At 43.9% G+C, this 6000-nt stretch overlaps 1 long non-coding RNA gene across 1 annotated transcript; it reads left to right on the top strand.

Moving 5' to 3' along the window:
- The first annotated feature begins 2344 nt into the window (after positions 1 to 2344).
- LOC124067420 lies at positions 2345 to 3188 on the top strand. The gene is made up of 3 exons (XR_006844751.1): positions 2345 to 2509; positions 2850 to 2895; positions 3063 to 3188. It is a non-coding gene; the product is annotated as an uncharacterized LOC124067420 (long non-coding RNA).
- Positions 3189 to 6000: the final 2812 nt, after the last annotated feature.

Raw genomic sequence — 6000 nt, 5'->3', positions numbered from 1 at the left:
GTCACCAGGCTGTGTGATGTAGCCAGTTAGTTCAACAGCTTTTTTGAAACCAACATTGTGAATAGTTTGAGATTTTATATGCAGTTAGATTTTATTAACTCGCAACAGCATTAACAGTGTTGTCAGTGATTAAACATGTTTTGCATTTGATAAGGTTAACCAGGACAAAGTCGCCTTGGCGAGGCTGAAACATTGTCTGGCGTAGATAAGCTGGGTGGAATTTAGGCCAGGCTGCTTTGCAGTGTAATATGTCATATCTTTATGAGATGTTTACTCTGCTGGATCTTAGAACAAAGCCTGATTTTGTCTGAATGAGACTTAACACAGATCGATGACAGGAAGCTGGTAGGGGCTGCCATCTTTTTGATTTGATTTCACTGCTGTCGTGTTGTGTGTGTATGACTGCGGTGTTATTGGTGTTTAACTCGGGCCTGGTTGAAGAGTTCCCTCACAGTGAGTGTTTTTCATTAGAAGAAGTGATCTTGCATCGTGAAGCCGCTTGGAGCCACTTTTGCTGTCCATTTTAATAAACAATTTGCCATAAGGGAGGGATGTTGTGGTTTTTAAATCCATGACTCAGTCTCAGACTTTTGATTCTAAGGTCACAAATCCATTTCCGATTTAATTTTTTTCAGCACTTAAACTATTGAACCTTGATTTGAAACCTGTTTGCTCTGTCACGACTGCTTCCTGTATGATGTTTTAACAGCTACATGTTTTGTTTTAATTTGGGCAGTCATTGTGAGATTGTGAAAGAGAGTTTGCTATCAGTGACTTGTTCAAATAAAGCTGAAGCTGATGCTGATAATTAAATAAACTTTAATTAAGGTCAAAGATAACAAATTAAGCTGCCACAGCTGCTCAAGAATGTCTTCATGTTTCAGTCCAACAGCAAATAAAACTATAAACACTCCAATGTTTCAGAGAGAACAATCAAGCAGTCACCGCAGCCCATTTTGGTTCTGATAAGGTTGCTCAGAATGTGCTTGTAATCACAAAACCTGGTCAGAGAATGACTCCCTGGAGGCATCGACAAAAACTGCTCAACTCGAGCAAAACACCATCCAAAAGTCCGCAGGACTCATCCTGTCAAAGTGAAGTTCTTAGCCCTCCTTTGGGCCAGATGATCTACTGCTGTGAAGGCTTTACAAATCCAGTCTTAATGTCTTGCAGCAGCTCTCAGTGTCTCATCTCGTCCGTGTTGACTGCGTCTCTCCAACCACTTGAGATCAAGTGAGGTGCTGCATTGATCCCTCTTGCAGGATATTCTTAAATATCCTGTGGTTTGTGAGGCACCTTTATTTTTAAATCTGGTAGCGTGCGCATGGTTGACATCAGACAGAAGATAATCTGTGAAGTCTGAGTTTGGCTTAAAGTAACAAAAGCATAGAGATTCTTAGTTTCAGGTGATTGAACACCAATGAAAATGTAATGATGAATATCAGATTCAGTGTGCACCAGTAAATCCCCCTGAACTCTGCATCGTGGACCTAATCCCCCTGATGGACTTGGAGTAAGTCTGAGGATCTTTCATGAGGCATATCAAGGAAATCGTGCGTTTTTTAAGGAAACTTATCAATACTAGTGATAAAATACCAGCTATAAAAGCACAGTATCAGAATACAAGTTGTTTGTGTTAGTGAAGGGAAATCAGAACACCTGCACGCTGACCCCACCTGAACCCACTTCACTGGCTAAGCCTGTTCCAGGGCTTTGCCAAAAGGCGTTGATAAGTAATCACAACTGCCTCGTCATTTGTGTCACCACGAAGCCTGCAAAGCTGCAAAGGCAGCTGCAAAGCCTTTGCAGATAAGTCTATTTAATATGTGTGGACAATTCTGCACATTGCTGTAGCTTTTAGCGATATCTACTTCCACAAATTGACACAATGCAGTAATTGCATTGCAATCATGATTTTTTGCTCTGAAGTTTGGGGGTTGAACCCAGCTGGGGGTCTTTCTGTGCAGAGTTTTCATGTTCTCCCCGTACAGGTTTTCTCTGGGGGCTCTGCTTTCCTGGCATACAGGTTAGGTTAAGTGGGAACTCTAAACTGCCCGTAGGTGTGGATGTGAGCGTGGGTGGTTGTGTCTTTGATCTGTCCAGGATGTACCAGAGTCTCAGCTGTGACTCCCCAGTGGATAAGCATGTGTAACTATCTATATGTGCTCAGTCACACAAACCTTTCATCGGAATTTCATGCTTTGTCTCCTATGGACAGAAAACCTAACGTCTCCATTGTGTTTATGAACTGCATGACTGCTCTCAGCTTAAGTTGTGTTGTTGTCTATTCCATCAAAGAGACATTTCACCTTTAAACTGAAATATAATAATAAAAGCTGCAGGTGGGAGTTGAGGCTCTGGCCCTGATGTTGGCCTCTGGATTGTTTCCAGCTGAGGTGGGGCTTCTTACTGTATAAAAGCAGAGTCGGTTCACTGCTGCGTCTGTGGATCTGCACTCCAGCACTCAGTGAGTCCACCAGCAGCTTTCTGAGCTTCATCACCATAAAATGTGTGTGTGTGTGTGTCTGAGTTTGTGTGTTGATTGATGTGTACTCATCTTGTATTTCCTTTCTTAACTGTATTGTATTATTCTGTCCTCATGTCAGACATGCTGATGTCTTTATGATGTGTTCATCACTGACTGCACGATGCAGGACTTCTGACTTCCACTGTCTAATGTTTAACAGAACACGCAGTCTTTTCCTCAGTGGACTGCAGTTTCTGTCTTTCTAAACAATATAATATTTTAGGCTTTACAACTGTTTAAATCTGCTTTTCATTAAAATTGTATTTCTCTCCTTATGTTAAATGGGGTTTGTGTTTAAATTATGTGGCTTTTTTAATTTCAGGCTTTGGATCTGACCTGAAGTTCGGCAATGTCGTGGTATAGCGGAGGTAAATACTTCAGCTCTCAGTCTTTTGTTTATTCTCCATTTTTTCACTTTTACTAAAACCCCACTGCTGTCCTTTTTGTCAAACTTGAATCTGAAGGAGCAAAAATTGACATCAAGTGTATCCAAACTTAAGCAGAGAATAATAAGCTCCGCCTCTTTTTTGACTAGGACACCAGTATCCCCATGGCTGCTTTCCTGAGCCAGGAGGATACCATCAGTGTCCACCGTGGACTGCCCCTCCTCAGGTCTGCCCTCATCAGCCCTGTGGTCCTCGGCCCTGTGGTCCTCCTCCCTGCCCTCATCAGCCCTGGGGTCCTCCTCCTCCCTGCCCTCATCAGCCCTGGGGTCCTCCCCCTCCCTGGCCTCATCAGCCCTGTGGTCCTCGGCCCTGTGGTCCTCCTCCCTGCCCTCATCAGCCCTGGGGTCCTCCTCCTCCCTGCCCTCATCAGCCCTGTGGCCCAGCTCTCCAGTGTGGACCAAGGCCTTGTTGGGCAAGTTGGGGCCATGGCCATGGACAAGGATGTGGTCCTGGACAAGGATGTGGCCCTGGACAAGGATGTGGCCCTGGACAAGGATGTGGTCCTGGACAAGGATGTGGCCCTGGACAAGGATGTGGTCCTGGACAAGGATGTGGTCCTGGACAAGGATGTGGCCCCGGCCAGAAACTTGCTGAAAAGTGCAGGCACAAGCACAAGTGTGGCCACCAGCACGTCAGGTGTCACAAGAAGGGGACGGAGTGTCACGGGGTAAGATTCAGTCGTGTTCACTTTATTCACAACAGGAAGTGTGGTTGGTTCAGTGTTCAGAGAAACAACAAGCTTAAAGGGTTTGTTTCTGTTGAAATAACAGAAATACTTTGTCATTCATGTTATAACTAAAATATTTTAAAGATTTTTTTATCCAGGGGAAAAACAGAGACTACAGATTATGTTTTTAATAATCTTTGAAGGTTCAGTGTGCTTGTGGGTGAACGAGCAATCATCCATAATGACAATAATCAGGAGTTGCAGGTTCATGAGCGTTAAAAGGTTGTCCTGACTGATGGACGCTTCCTGTTTGTCTCTGCTGCAGTCCTCCAGCAGCTCCTGCAGCAGCGACTCTGACTAGAGGAAGACGTCTGGATGGGAGGAGACACAAGACGAGCTGCCACCCGAAAACCTTCATCCTGCTGCCAATCGTCATCATAATCACTTTATCTGACCACTTAAAATTCAAAGTGTGTGTTTCAAAACTTTCTTTTCAAATACTGCAGCGTTGCTTTGTGTGAAAACGACTTCAGCATCAGTCAGTGTGTGACGCTGTGTTTGCTTTTCATGTATCAGACGCTGATCAGAATCATTTCCTCCTGATAAACAACGTAAAACTGCCTTCTGTCTAATAAAAGCAAGTCATCTCTACCAAACTTTGTCTCTCTGTTCTCTTTTCCACGTCACAACACATCTTTGTTGGATGAAACAAAAATCTCCCGTCACTCATTCAATTGTCAATTTTTTATTTATTTTTGTTCCAATGAAATAAACACCTACATGCTTCTGAGCAGCAACCAAACATCAGACCAAATTAGCAGCTGGTGATCAGGGCTGCCAGCTGGTCCCTTTAGTCCAGAACGAGATCCAGGATCAGTGAAGTCGGAGTATTTTATGATTAGACCTTCGGTTACTCCACCAGCTGCAGCTCATCACTTCTCAGCCACCAAAGTGGAAGGTGTGGTTGACCAAAAATCAAAGGCCAAACTTTGAGACCAAACTTAACTGGAAGTGAATTAACTTAACTTGGATTTTTCTTACTGATTGTGTCTTTAGGTGCCCTCACACTGAAAAGACCACAAAGAGCTGAACAAATACCAAAACCTGACGGTGCAACACCAAGCCTTCGCTACACGCTGGTCTGCTCAGACTGTCTGCTGAACGCAAAGCTCTCATTCACATGGTTGTTTAAATGTCAGCAGGGGCTGTTCTAGGATCAGTGGAGATCAGGTGCTCAGCCCTGAAATCTCTGATCTGAGTCTCGATCGATAAACATTCCAGTATAAACAAGAGCTGTATGAACAAAATGAAAACACAAAGTTTGGTAGAGATGACTTGCTTTTATTAGACAGAAGGCAGTTTTATGCTGTTTATCAGGAGGAAATGATTCTGATCAGCGTCTGATACATGAAAAGCAAACACAGCAAACATGGCGTCCCATCACTCAGAAGCTTTAAAACAGAGAAATTTGAATGTGAAGCGCTGAACTGAACTGATCGTGATGAGAATCAGCAGCAGGATGAAGGTCTCCAGGCGGCAGCTCGTCTTGTGTCTCCTCCCATCCAGACGTCTTCACCTCAGAGTCGCTGCTGCAGGAGCTGCTGGAGGACGACAGCAGAGACAAACTCTGTCAGCTCACTCAGTCAGTCAGCTCTTCAGGTCGTGAATTCATGATTTAACGGAATATCAGTAACACTTCAAATAAATTCCTTCTTGTTTCTTCCATTTCTTTCTTTCTTTTCGAGGGCAGCAAAAACCATCTGTGAACTTAAGACTGACGGCTCGCGTCCAGCAGACGCAGAGCAACGTTAGCGTCCATTAGGAGTCGTGTCTCTGTCTACCACAGAGGCTGCATGAGGAAATGTTCATATGTGTCATCTTTGGAACAGCTGAACCAGTTGGACTTGAAAGACCAAAAGAGATCAAATTAAAATGATTTAAATTCTTCCTTTCAGGATCATTTTTGTCGGATGGAAAATTGTTTTTTTTTTCTTGTTTGTTTTTGTGTTTGTTTTTTAATTTTTCTAACAATGTGGGCTGTGACTGAATTGCTCTCGGTTGTATTTAACTAACATTTTGATTGCATAAGTGAAATTAATATGACTTCCATGTAACACTTACACTTTGTCAGTGCTCTGCAGTGCAGCATTTAGAGACTCAGTGATTGACACTTCACAGAGGATCTTACCCTGACTGCCAAGTACCCACAGCACCACGCTCCAGGTCCCGGTCTTCACCACGGACAGCGGCGAGTCGTGGTATAGTAAGCAAATTTACCAGAAGACTGAGGAGGGCACCATTGTGGTCTTTGCTGAGGAAAGCAGCCAGTCCATGAACCGCCCGGGCGACTGTAGACAGTC

The sequence above is a fragment of the Scatophagus argus genome, chromosome 11 (assembly GCF_020382885.2).
Source record: "Scatophagus argus isolate fScaArg1 chromosome 11, fScaArg1.pri, whole genome shotgun sequence".
Taxonomy (NCBI): Eukaryota; Metazoa; Chordata; class Actinopteri; family Scatophagidae; genus Scatophagus; species Scatophagus argus.
Note: the sequence above shows the minus strand (reverse complement) of the source record. Positions and strands in the feature narration are given on the sequence as shown.